The 14,981-nt window shown below is 35.3% G+C and overlaps 2 pseudogenes; both read right to left on the reverse strand.

Moving 5' to 3' along the window:
* Positions 1–5,427: 5,427 nt before the first annotated feature.
* Positions 5,428–8,170, reverse strand: LOC119533067 (annotated as a pseudogene).
* A 2,502-nt stretch (positions 8,171–10,672) lies between these two features.
* LOC119533068 lies at positions 10,673–12,326 on the reverse strand (annotated as a pseudogene).
* Positions 12,327–14,981: the final 2,655 nt, after the last annotated feature.

Raw genomic sequence — 14,981 nt, forward strand, 5'->3', positions numbered from 1 at the left:
TAATTGGTCTCATTCCCTCCAGTCTCTACTCATTCTACCTCCAAACATGCAGCAAAACCTACCCATGTACCACTGTCTAAGTAATACTTCTATAAAATGGATTTTTTATTGTTACCTTCTTATTAGCCCCTTCAATGATTCTCCATGTCCAACAAGTTTAGAATTTAAATATTTTCCTGTTTGAAATATATTTACATTTATTTCCATTTTCATCTTTCTGTATTATCACAGAACCTGATCTAGCATTACCAAATCTTAACCATCATTCCCAAATTTGTTGCAGATTCTTAATAAATCTAAATGTCCTTAATAAAATTGCTTATAAATTTAGAGTAACTAAACAGTGCATTTGAGTAATTATTATCTGGGTACAGAGAATGAAATAAAATACAATAAATATTAATTATTACTTGAAATTTATTTTTCTACCTTTGTTCTGTTTCTGGCTAGCTAAATTAGGTGAGTTCTAGGTAAGCGTGACCTGGTGATTGCATTGGGTTGCATAGCTCTTCTATAAAAGAGGCAGGGTGGGAAATAAGGATTTCTATATCATTGGAGCAATAAATATCTCCAATAAGCAGTGCTTCCCAGACTATGGAATGGAGACAAAGATACAGAATGTAAAAGGAGTAAATAGGTGTCATTATTTCCTGGCAGTTCAATGTGTTACATTTGATATAGAGATATTAGTTACAAAATTAATAAAAGTTTGTTTTAGGGCATGTGGACAAGAAAAGGCAAGTTTAGTTCTTTAACACAATAACTGAGACTTATGATGTGATGATTCAAAGCATAGAACCTGGAGGCAGAATGCCTGGGTTTAAATCCAGTTTCTGCAAATTACTATCTGTGTGCCTGTGGGCAAATTATTAATAACCCTATTGCTCAGTTTTCTGATATGTAAATTGTATATTATTGTAGCAATAGGTTTATGATAAGGAGTAAATGAGCTAATATATTTGGATTATTTTGAAGGCTACCTGTCACATAACAAACAATAAATATTAGCTATTACTGTTCAACAGTTTTGCCAACTTTGAGCTTCACAAAACATTAGTGTTTATTATTGTAGTATCAATGAGTTTATGTTTTGTTCTCTTATAAAAAGAGTTAATTGGAGAAAGTTGGCATTATTGAGCTCAATTTATCACTTTGGATTTCTGCTTTTCTCCTTAGAAATTATCAGCTCTCACACAGTGGCAGCCCATCCATTCCTGTCTACAAATGTGGGAGTAACAACTGTAAACTGGCCAAGAAGTGAAGCAATGGCCATTGCTGTGAAAATGAGAGAGAAATAAAATTATATCCAGTTTCCAGAAAGTAAAAAGTGGAAGGAAATGTTTCTTTGTTATGCCATCCTCTACTTTGGTAACTGTGAAGAACAACTCTTGAAAAAGAAGGCATTAAAAAGAAGGGCTTATCTTTAGGACAAATATTCAAATAAGCTTGGGGTCTAGGCCATGGGGAACACCCATCTCTTTGTTGAAGATGGTTTTCCACCAAAACCCTTATTTCTGATGACAAAATTGAATGTTAGGAAGAAATCAATTCGACAATTCATATACAGTTTTACTTGTAATGATCTTTCAAGAAAGATATAAACTTCCAGACTGAAAGAAATTTGCATGTTGCAGAAACAAAATATGAGAAACCAAATAGAACAATGAAAGGAAACAAAATTTAAGAACAAACAAAAGAAGGGCAAATTAATATTCCTCTAAGCAATTGTCAGCTGGCAAGAGAAGTTTCTGAAAACATTCAGCAAGATGATGTATTTCTGAAACAAGTTCTCATTATTGACCCTTATAATTGCTTTTTAAAATGTTTTTTTTTCTATTTTCTTAAGTCTAGACCCTCTCCCCAACCCCAGTCCCATTATTTATGTGTCAATTGTTGGTATCAGGGCAGCACCATATGATAGGAAAAACAATATGACTCAAAAATTGGGACAATATCAATTGCTATATAAATCAGCTCTTCTTTTAAGAAGAAATAATAGCTAATGGGAATTGTGCGCACATTTGGATTTCTAATCAGAGTCCATTATTGTTGACAATTGTCCTATGAATGCAATATGCTAAATGTACTTGCTTGTTTTTGTTACAAACACATTGAGGATTTATGACCTCTCTTATTCCAGGCATACCTCCATTCAGAACATCAGTTCTCTCTGTATAAAATAAGTAAATGTAAAAAGATGAGCCTTTAAAACCCAATCTGTATCTAATATTCTATGATTCTATCAGATTACTTACCAGGTTAATATCTTTCTTTCATCTACCTTCTTATTACATTGTTGTTAGCTGTAGATCATTTTCTAGTGGGAAAATCATGTTTTACACTCAGAGACAAAAATAAAAATAAAATAAGTTTACTGCAAAATTTGTCAGAATTCTTTTGAGTCATACCTTCTGTGTTCACATAAGAAATTTTTGCCTCCCATAGGAAAGCTGAGGTTCCTTAGCAAAATGCAAGACCTTTATAACCTTTGCTTTGAGAGTGTTGAGATCATCTCTATGATCCCACATCTGATCTCAAGAACCAAAACTCTGATATCCAAATCCCAAAGGGAAAAGATGAGTGAGCAATTAAGCAGTTCCACTCAGGAGTAGATTAAGCACAAAATGAAATAATATAATATGTTTTTATGCATCTTGACAATGCTCAAGGGAAGTATATCTTGGCTTTCATAGAAAATCATGTTATAATACTTGTTTTCTACTTTGATTTAACAAGCTCAAAACAATTGATTATACAAGTACTGGAATACTGTATATGAAGGAATGATGGAATAAACTGGGAGAAGGCAAAACATTTATCTCACTAAAGATTGAAAGAAGAAAAAGATCTTGGCTCCTAAACTGTCTAAAGAGAACAAATTGTGAAAGAAACTAAAGACTCTGATATGTACTATGATATATTTTTATCTGTGTTCAAATTGATTTCTCGTAATCCTAAAATTATAACAGGTCAGGAAGCCTTCATTCAACCAAAATTTTATTTCATACATACTGGGCCAGGCACAGTCCTCAGTACAAAACAGAACAGTTAGATAATGTGAACTGGGCATGAATGCTTTTTTCAAGTATGGATTAGTGAATGAAAGAAGGGAGAGAAAAAAAGCCTAAGTAAAACCATGGAGATAGAAAACTGCAGTTTTTGCTTAGAGATATGAAAATGAGACTTAGAGAGAATATGTTGCATAATGAATGTATATATGGCAAAAAAGATATTTTTGTTTTAGACTAAAAAGTCCTTGAATTCCACTTCTAGGGTTGTGAATTTTATTCTATGGTAAAGAAGATATTTATAATTAAGTGTATTGGTCATCTTTTGCTGCTGAAGTCCTTTTCAAATGACTTAAACCAAAATGGAAATTTATTGCTGATATAATTTAAAAATCTGGACATAGAAGAGTTAACAGAGAATTGAACTGTACAAAAAATACACCATCAATTTTGTGTCTTCCCACAGTTCTTAGTACTGTTTCCTCTTTGATAACTTAATTCTCAGACAGACTCTTTTCTATTGTTGCCAGAAGAACTACAAATGGTTTTGCTTTGATATGTCCAGAGAATTGGCTTCAGCAGAAAGAAGCTCCTCTTTTCCAATACTTCCAATGAAATTGGAACACTAGCTCAATTGAGTGTCCACCAGAAACCAATTACTGTGACTTTTGGTGACAACAGTTGATACTTCCCCAAACTCATGGTTAATATAGAGACAGAGTGCAACTGAGAATGGGAGAGGTTTTGGTCCCTCCAGGAAACTGAGATTCTATTCACAAGGAATCTGGGAATTCACAGTGCCCCTGTAGTTTGTAAGTAATAGGGTGATTGTGATTGGATTACATATGTATTTTAAAAAATGAATTAAGAAAACTAAATGTGGAGCAGAATCTTCCTTCTTTCAAGAGCACCCATGGTAAGTTCATTATTCTCATAAAAGTTGAGGCATTACCTGTGAAGTAAAATTTGGAAAGAAGCAAAATCTGATGTCTGAAAGATTTTTGTGAACTGAATCTAACTCAGACTGCCTTTTTGCTAGCAGCAAAATGAGTCTTTATACTCATTACACCTATATCTCAGAAGGAGAAAGAGACAGATAGTTGTCTACACTATCAAGATAATATGTGTCCCCAAAGCCCTAATGATATAGGGCACTGCAGATCCTGGATACTCCAGATACATGATTTATTCAGGTAATGAAGAATGACAATGCATACAGAACAAAAAGTAAAGGTGAAAACAATAGCAACAATATCAGATAATTTTATCAATTGCAATATTACCTTATGCAGCACTGATAAATTAACATGCAATATTTAATCTTCATAATTTTATGATACTTAGAGTACTATCTCAATTTTAGATATGAGATTTTTCTAAAATTGATAATTATAAACCTTGCAGCTGAAATGACTGTAACAAAAATGATAACAAAAATATGACTAAAAGTAATTCTTGCAATTATGTATAAACCTATGGGAAGCTCAGCCCATAGTTTTCCAGAAAATAATATGAAATAAGTATATATTTATTTCATGGAAGGAAAGTGAAGTCAATATACAAAGGGTCACCTGTTTTAATTTTGTTGTAAAGAAATGTCTTCTGTATTGCACTGTGTGAGAATTCATGTTGTCTAGACCCCAAAGGTTGGGACTTAAAAACCATCCCAGATACTCATTCAAAACACTTAGGGATTGGAGAAGAGCAGTAAAATTTCAGGTGCATTTGAATTATGCTCTGTTCAGTACTGTGAATTTTTAAATAAGGATCAAGTTTAGTGGACAAGAAAGAAGGATTCTGAGAACCTAGCTCTTAAAGGCCATCTCTCCTTAGCATTTCATCCCCATCCACTCAAAGAAAAGCTTCTCCTTAAAGGTCCCATTTGAAACCCTAAGACCAGCTGTGCCAGTTTGAATGTATTGTGTCCCCCAAATGCCATTATCTTTGTAGTCTTGTGGGGCAGAAGTTTTGGTGCTGGTTAGATTTGCTTGGAATGTGCTCCACCCAGCTGTGGGTGATGATTTTGATGAGGTGTTCCCATGGAGGCATGACCCTGCCCATTCAGGGTGGGCCTTGATTGGTGGAGCTATATAAATGAGCTGACTCAAAGAGAGGGAACTGAGTGCAGCTGTGAGTGATGTTTTGAAGAGGAGCAAGCTTGCTAGAGAGGAACGTCCTGGGAGAAAGCCATTTTGAGGCCAGAGTTTTGGAGTAGATGCCAGCTGCCTTCCCAGCTAGCAGAGGTTTTCCAGACACCATTGGCCATCCTCCGGTGAAGGTACCCGATTGCTGAGGTGTTAATTTGGACGTTTTGTGGCCTTAAGACTGTAACCGTGTAGCGAAATAAACCCCCATTTTATAAAAGCCTATCCATCTCTGGTGTTTTGCATTCTGCAGCATTAGCAAACTAGAACACCAGCTAAGAAATTAACCCTGCAGAAAGCAATTTGAATTCCACAAATTTCATGAGAGCTGCCTTCACATCCTTGTTCCTGAGGCTATACATCAGGGGGTTCAGCATGGGAATCACTATGGTATAGAACACCATGGCCACTTTATTACTTTCCAGATTATAGTCAGTACTGGGCCTGTAATAAAAGAAAAGTATTGTTCCATGAAAGACAATGATAGCTGTGAAATGGAAGGCACAGGTGGAAAAGGCTTGGCACCTTCCCTCTGCAGAGTGCATCCTCAGGATGGTGATGAGAATAAACAAATAGGAGGTGAAGATGATCATGATGGTGATGATCTCATTGGAAGTGGCCACAAAAAACAATAGCACTTCATTAATAGACACATCAGAGCAAGCAAGAGATAAGAGAGGGGGTAAATCGCAGAGGAAGTAGTTAATCATATTTGATCTATAGGATGTGATTTCAAGAGCTAAGCAAATGTGAATCAGAGAACACACTGCTCCACAGAGATAACAGGGAGATACCAGTCCCAAACAGATCTTCAAGGACATGATAACCATGTACAGCAGTGGGTAACAGATGGCCACAAAGCAATCATAGGCCATCAGAGCCAGCAGGATGACCTCAATAATTGCATAAGTACAAAATAAATAGAATTATACCATGCAACCCAGGAAGTAAATGTCTTTGTTTTTGCTTTTGTTATTGGCCAGCATCTTAGACAAATTGATGGTGAAATAGCAGAAATCCACAAAGGACAAGCAGTTAAGGAAAAAGTACATGGGGGTGTGAAGCTGAGAACTGACCTGGATCACTGTGATCATGCCCAGGTTGCCAATCACTGTGACTCCATAAATGAGAAGGAACATGAGGAAGAGGAAGCTGCTCAGCTCAGGGAGGTCTGATAATCGCAGGAGGATGAACTCTGACACAGTGCTGCAGTTTCTTTTCTCCAGTTGCACTGTATTGCATGTTTGGGAAAAGAAATGAAATTTTTGTCTCACAAGAAGTATAAATAGTAGTTTTTTCTTTTATTACAGAGAAATAGAGCACTGATATCAAACAATGTTTTAAAAGTTGTAAGAAAAACATATTTGTCTAATAAATCAAAATGACAAATACCTCAGCAGAGGACACTGAACAAATATAATTTGAGAATCAGAAGACATCTTGAATGATACTGAATCCTTACATACCACAATAACTTGACATGATCTATCAAATTAGGTTGTTTGATGGATTTTTAAAATACACTCAGAGACCAGATAAATGACCCCAAGTAAATTAATTTCTCTTCCCTGAACAACTTAATAAGCTCTGTCCAAATCAGGGCTACATCTTTTGTGATACTTTATAATACATAATTTTTATTTCAGTCTATCAGTAATATGAATTTATCTCAGTAGAAATTTTCTAAAATTTCATTTTTAGGGAGTGTGACATCTATTTTGAGATTTACAGAGTTGAGGTGACTTTGCACTTAGTATGATGCAAAATGAAAAATATAGTTAAATTACACTGAAAGACAATCATTTGTCCTTAACAAATAGTTATTTTACTAATTATATTGGTCAAGGCTAATAATGATTCAGAAAGATGGAGGCTCTTGTAGAAACCAAACTGGAAAGTATTTAGGCAACATATATTCAAAGCCTTGACCCATGAAACAATGAAAGCTAAATAATATTTTTGAGGAGACATGATGATAGTCTAATATAGGAAAATGATTAGTTATACGGATAAAATTATAATCAAAGTGTTCAATGTTTCATTGTAGCATTATTTACTATATTAACAGAAGGAAAACATTAAAGACAAAAATATAGGATTTATTAAACTGTGGTTTATCATATCCATGATGGAAAATTATGCTATTTGAAATTGCTTTGAAGATGGCTAATTAAAAACAGGATACCTAATAGCAGACATGATATATAGATGCAGATGTAGATGTTGATGCAGATTTATGTGTAGACGCCTGAATAGAGAAAGAGATATCACTTGCTGTCAATTTACATTGGCTGCAATACATACTGATATATATTTTATCCGCATAAAAGGAAACAGTGAAAACTTTCCTAAATTATGTCAAAGAAAAGGATGGGGGAATGCTGTGTATTCTGTTTTTAGTGGAAGCTGCCATCCAGACTTTTTAAGTAAAATTGAGTAATTTTACTCTTTATCCTCTCCCCTAGACTACTGAAAGGGTAAAAACCTGACTTCATAGACAGATGTTCCATGAAATAAAGTGAAGACAGCCTTGACTAGAAACATACCTAGACTTAAAATATACCCATACGCTGGACTAAATTTAAAGAAGTGGAAAACATGTGGTCCTGCCATCATGGTTTTCTCAATCTGAACAAAAAAAATTAACTGCCCCAGAGCTAAAAAAGAAAACTAATGTGGATTTGTAGGCTGATATGAAGAAACTGGATTTTGTTAAACCCAATAGAAACTTCAAAGGAATGCATTTCCTTTGTTGAACAGAGATAGTTCACACGTGCCCATGAGCAGGTCCTAAGCACATTAATTCAGCCATCACAATGAGGGTGACATTTAAGGAGCATCTCCATGGTCATCTTTACTAGATTCCATAGGGAATATTGGTGCATAAAAAGGAGGAAAGGGGAAATAAAAAGAAAATCTACCATTTTGTTTAGTCTATATTTTTACACATAGTAATAGATGTTATCCAATACGTGTTACAGAAGAAATTGTTCCAAAGTCAGGAGTATTCCAAGCCATAATTGCACAGATATATGGGTCCTGTTAAAAGATTCTCTAATTAGAGGAGATCTGAATTTGCATATTTTTAAAAATGTTTTCCTTTTTTTTTTTTTTGCTCAGAGTATACATACATTTCCATTTTCAAGTAACCTGCGTCTGGTTCTAGCTAACAAACCTAATGGACAAACACTTCCTGAAGAGCTCAGCATTGTGCATACATTAGAGTGAGAGATTTTATGCTGTAATTGAAGCTCCTGGGAAATGCATCTTAAGTACCCCAATTATTAGTCTCTATGGAATACTAAAAGTAAAAAAGTTAAAAATAAAAATGTCTATTGATGATATAAGAAACAAATAATAATTAACCTCTCTGGAATATCATGATGAATTTTTAAAGTATCCTAACTTGAGGAAAAGCTATTTGAAACCAAATATCTCCTCCAAATTTCTTGGTGCATTGTGGAATTCTACATCCCAGTGTTGTATATATGAGCCACAGCTCCTATTATCATTTTGAAATTGCATGAATGTTTCTTATGAAATTTCCCTTTCTCATAGTGTTATGAAATATTCTATCTTTCTGCAAACCATAATGTCTAAAGTCACACCAGAATTCCTTCAAACACCAGAAAGGAAATGAGTCTCCTGGTCAAAAAACTATTTTAGGAGCTTAAACCTACTGAGTGCTTTTTATGTGCCAGAACCTGTTCTAAATATTAGATAAGCATTCACTCATTGATTTTCTTAAAAAAGGCACTGATACAAAATATTACACAAATTTTAGGTAATTTTATCATCACAATAACTGTACAAGAGATCAGTTATGTTTTCATGCCCACCAATAAAAGAGATGACTGAGGCATAGGCATGTGTAACTTGTCTAAAATCAAACTCAACCATCATGCTGTTTTCTGGTTTTCCCACCCATATGACTGCATGCTGAAGAGAAAAGACCTGGGGCCAGGGCTGGGCTGCATTTTCCCTAATGAATCTTCAATGCTGGAGCCATTAAATGGCAGCACCTCAAGTATCTGCTGTAGGTGTGCTCTTCTTTGTCATGTCAACCTAGGCCACAGTGTTCAAGCCTAGATCTGTGTACCCTGTACATATCCAGTCTTTTTAAGGTATACATGAACAAAAATACTTTCAAATAGAGCAGTTTTCATATTCTCAACTATCACAAAATATATTCCTAAAATTAATCTGCCAGAAAATGCACTTGAAGTTGAGGAGACATTCTGTTTCTCCTTTCCACTCTCCCTTTCACTATTTACAAAAGAAAAGAAATGCTTTCACCAACCTATAGTGGAAAGGAGAAACAGAATGTCTCTTCAACTTCAAGTGCAGTTGGTGATAATCCCCATGAGTGAAAATGTGTGGACCAAAACAAATATAACTTGGAATATTGTTGTGCATGAGGCTGTCTTTAATTTTGTTTGTTTGTTTTAATAAAGAGAGCATCCACAGTTTATTTCTCACAGTTCTCCTGACAAATGAACATTATTCAAGAACATATCATATATATAGTTAAGAAGAAACATACAAAATATTTTAAATGATGCACAATAAAATCCAGAAGTATAAAACAATGTATGTGAACTCTTGCTCACTGTACAGATAAAATTTTATCACTTATTTAAATAGTAATAAAAATGTGATCTTTTATGGATCTTGTGCAGGCAACAAAAGAGGGAAATTATTACCATATATATGATTTTTATATTAGGCAGTTTTCTTTTGATGAGTTGCACTGACAACTCCAAATACAGAGGCAGAAGGCTGTGTATTTTAACAGAATTAGTGTTGTGACTTAGAGACTACACAGTTACTACCACTGGCTCTTTTCACCATTGTTTGTACACATCACATAATCATCTTATGTAGCACTACATTTAAAAAATATATCTGAGAGCCACTTTTATAGCATTTACACACCATGAACTGGTTAAGGAAACAATACCACAGTTGTCTCCTGTAGTGCTTCACTGTTGGTAATAAGGACAGTTCATTGTGGTTAAAAAACCTTAGACACCAATATGGTTAAGCAGCTCTGATTTACTAAAGGCCATCAATGGCTACCACTGGGAGAGTGAGCTATTTTAGAGTGCATATCTTAGAAGCAAACAACATTATTGGTCAAAACTTTGTCTAAAGAAGTCAGTTTCTGTGCTGAAAACTATTCTCACAACAAAATGAAAGCTACTTAACTATTTATACATAAATATTTTGTCTTCTCTTTATTATATTTATGACTGAGTTCTCTGAAACCTTTGGAATCTATTCTCTCTTTAAAGTGTGTTCCATCTCACATATTTAAGATCATCACCTTAAAAGTGAAAAATTCAGCAGGGGAAACTCTTTGCTTACCAGGAATGTTCAGCCCCTGAACAGTGATCTAGAGCTACAAAGGTGCAGAGCTGTATTTGACAAGAACACTCAGGAAGCTGTTATGCTGTGAGTGTCATTTCAGAGAAAGCAGAGAGTCTTTCCAAACTGTGCACATATGTAACAATGATACCATCACTGTGTGTTGAAGAAGACTAATAAATGATGGTCTCTTTCATGTAATCTCTTTGCTGGAAAGTAGTTTAGGTCAAGGTAATTATAACTGGTGCCCTGGGACACACAGTAATCTCTGTCTTAGAATGTCTCTGACCTATAAATAGGTTCTAATTGGTGATCTTCCTTGTGAATATATGTTTCCTGTAGGCAGTCTGAGCAAGAATCACAAAAATCCAAAGATATATCTGGAGAACAATCCTGGAAGTGCCACTGAATGCCCTGGATAGGTTCTATCACAGAGTTACACTCTTGAAGCTCATGTGTTGCACAAAGCCACTTTCAGCTTGCTTCTGCTGACATTTCTGCTTCTTTAACTTTTTAAACTGTAATAATTCTTTACATTCAGGTAAATTCTTATACATGATAGGAATGCTTTCTTCATCTGATGCCTTCTGACAGCCATATCATGTTGGCTATGAAAACAGATTCACTCATTATCTTCATCCATATACACTGGAGGTTCATGGGATGTTATGAAAGTGGAAGGTTTAATTTAAGGAGATGCTTATTAAGGGGATGCTGTTGTCTGATCGTTGAAGACTTTCTGGATTACATATATAAGTTTGGTGTTCTGCCTAGGACTGAAATGCCAACTTTAGTCAGCTTTATGAAATACTTCTGCACTCAGCTGGCCACCTATTTTGGTGTCCTATTGCCCATTTCATCTGCTATCTTCTGCCAGTGTTGATATTCTTCTTCAGGAGTGTATTTGAGGAGTAGCTGTTTGAGCTTTTTCTGTTCTTCTACAGTCCACAACTTTTTGAACTTTCAGGTTTGGTATCATCACACATGTGTCCTCTTGCCATCTGAGGATGAAGTTTGAGCCTTCTAGACGATCACTCAAAGGCAACATAGAGTATGAAAAGGACTCCTCATCTTACTTAGGATCTAAAGAACTTTTTGTCTAGTAGGTAAACCTTTATCAAAAACTAGTTTAGCTCTTCAAGTACGTCTTTTATGGTTTTTGAATTCTCATTCAATGTTCCCAAGGCTATTGGCATATTGGTCCTATGCAATCTCAGGCAACTGAACAACTCTCTGTGGATATGGAAACTGTATATCAAACTTCTTCTGAAGCTTTTCCACAAATATAATGGGGTTTTTTTAGTTTTTTTTCTCTGGTGTCTTCCTAAGCTTTCAGGAACTTGAACTGCTTGAGAATGCTGAGCCTCGAGTACAGCAGTTGCCTGTAACAGTCTCTGTTACTTTTTACAAGTGTTTAGCCTAGTATTTGATTCCCAAGTGTCTGCATTTATCTGTCATCACTGTAAATGTCCATGTTGCATTGAGCCTACAGGTATTATTTATTTATATGGTTGTTCTAGCACAACTTGCTATCTTCCATGTGGGGTTGGGCATTGCTGGCCAGTAGGAGAGGCATGGCTGCATGGAATTTGCAAGGGTGGCCACAGCCTCAGGAAGCTCTACAGCTCTACAGCTATACCAAGGTGCTTCCAGGTGGATCCACACCTCCCACTTCTGCCACCCCTCTTTAGTTTTTAATTTTTCAATGAAGGCATCTTGAACTCATGGCTAGGCTTTTTACCTCTTTTGATCTCATATACATTGCCTTTAAGTCAAAGTGTGTCCCTGAACTTGTATCTTGGCTCATTTGGTGATATTAGTATTGATATATTTTACTTAATGATCCTGCTTCTTCTATTTCCTAGTCATTGGTCACATATTCTACTTCTATTGTAGGAGAGTAGCATGATGACTAAGCAAAGAGAGTATCTATAAAATTTACTGATAAACTGAGGACTTATGTAACAGATCATGGCAAGAAGACCTCTATGGCAAATTATATATATGTAGTCAAAATTGGAAGTGAGATGACAACTGTGATGGTTGTGCTGGTTTGGATGTATTATGTCCCCCAAAACACCATTATATTTGATGCAGTCTTGTGTGGGCAAGAAACATATTGGTGTTGATTGGGTTGGAGACTTTTGATTGGATGTTTCTGTGGAGATGTGATCACTCAACTGTGGGTGAGACCTTTCACTTGATAATTTCCATGGAGATGTGGCCTCGCCCATTCAGCATGGGCCTTGATTAGTTTACTAGAGTATATATAAGCTCAGACAGAAGGAGCTTGCTACAGCCAAGAGAGACACTTTGAAGAATGCACAGAAGCTGAGAGAGGAGCTGCAACTTACAGAGACATTTTAGAGATGGTCTTTGAAAGCAGACTTTTGCTCCAGAGGAGCTAAGAGAGGACAAATACCCCAAGACCAACTAAGAGTGACATTTTTGAGGAAATGCAGCCTAGAGAGGAACACCCTGGGAGAAAACCATTTTGAAACCAGAACTTTGGAGTAGATGCCAGCCACATGCCTTCTCAGCTAACCGAGGTGTTCCAGACACCATTGGCCATCCTCCAGTGAAGGTACCAATTGTTGATGACTTACCTTGGACACCTTATAGCCTTAAGACTGTAACTTTATAATCAAATAAACCTCCTTTATAAAAGCCAATCCATTTCCTGTGTTTGTGAAAAGACAGCATTAGCAAACTAAAACAACATATATTTATAAGTTTATTCAAACTTAGAAATTGAGTCAGACTTTTGAAGGCAGAACATAAGTCACATGTGTATTCATGCACATGTATTACAGTTCATTTGTCCACTCCCCAGCTGAGGGAGAATCTGTTTGCTACCAGTTTAGGTGATGAAGAATGCAGGGCCTATATAATTCTCCATAAAATTCTTGTGTGCACAAATGTTTACATTTCACTTTGGTAATACCTAGAATTTGGAAGTGTGGGTCTTATGGTAAGTGTTTGTGTAACTTTACAGTACATTACCAAACTGTAATCTAAATGGGGTGTATAATGTAGAATTCACACCACCAATATTTTAGAATTCTGGTTGTACTGCATTTTGTTTTGTCATGTTATTATTTGTGTTTATCATTTTTTAAAAAATTGTCCATTCTAATAACTGTTTAGCTGTATCTTACTTTTTACTAATAAATTTTATTTTAGAGAAGTTTTAGGATTATAGAAAAATTGCACAGAAAGCATGAAGAGTTTCCATATACCCAGACACACAAATAGCTTACCTTATTATTAACAACTTGAAATAATCTGGTACATTTGTTGCAATTGATGAACCAATATTGACATATTACTAGTAATTACAATCTATACATTTAGTTCACACTAAATATTGTACTGTTCAATGGATTTTGGCAAATACATACTGTCAATTTTCAACCTTGGTGGTATCATACAAAATAATTTCAGTTCCCTGAAAATGCCCCATTCTCCACCCATTCATTCCCCCTCCATCAACTACCACAAACCCATGGCCCCACAAATCTTCTTAATGTCTTTACAGTTTGACCTTTTCCAGAATGCCATATAGTTGGAGTCATATAGTATTTGGCTTTTTCATACTGGTTTCTTTTTCTTGCCAATATGCATTTAAGACTCTCCCATTTCTTTCTGTGGTTTTATCACTCATTTCTTTTTATTGATAAAAATAACCTATTGTGTAGATGTGCCACAGTTTGTTTTCCCACTCCCCTATTTAAGGTCTATCTTGGTTTCTTCCAATTTTTATCAAATATGAATGAAGCTGCTATAAAGATTTGTGTGCAGGTTTTGTTTGGCCCTAAGTTTTCAACTCATTTGGTCAAATACCTAGAAGTATGATTGCTGGATTATGTGATGTTATCTTTAGCTTTGTAAGAAACTTCCAGACTGTCTTCAAAGTGGTGGTACCATTTTGCATTCATACCAGCAATGAAAGATTCCCTGTTGTTCTCACACCCATACCAGCATTTTGTAGTGATAGTATTTGGGATTTTAGTCATTCTGATACGTATGTAGTATCATCTCATTATTGTTCTAATTTGCAATTGCCTAATGAGATGTTGAGCATATTTTTATGTGTTTATTTTTCATCTGTGTGACTTCTTTGGTGAAGTCTCTGTTCAGATCCCTTTTATTCCATTTTGTGAATGGGTTGTTTATTTTCTTTTTATTGCATTTTTAGAGTTCTTCATATATTTTGTATTGAAGTTCTTTGTCAGATAAATGTTTGGTACATATTTTCCCCAAGTCTGTGGTTTTTCTTTTCATTCTCTTAACATTGTCCTTCACAAGCAGAAATTTTACCATTTAATGAAATTCTATTTAATTATTTCTTTCCTGGATCATATTTTTGGTAGAGTTTCTAAAAGTCATTGACAAACTGAAGTTTACCTAGGTTTTCTCCCATGTTATCCTCTAGAATGTTAACAATTTTGCCTTTTACTGA

This window comes from Choloepus didactylus, chromosome 4 (genome assembly GCF_015220235.1).
Source record: "Choloepus didactylus isolate mChoDid1 chromosome 4, mChoDid1.pri, whole genome shotgun sequence".
Classification (NCBI taxonomy): Eukaryota; Metazoa; Chordata; class Mammalia; order Pilosa; family Megalonychidae; genus Choloepus; species Choloepus didactylus.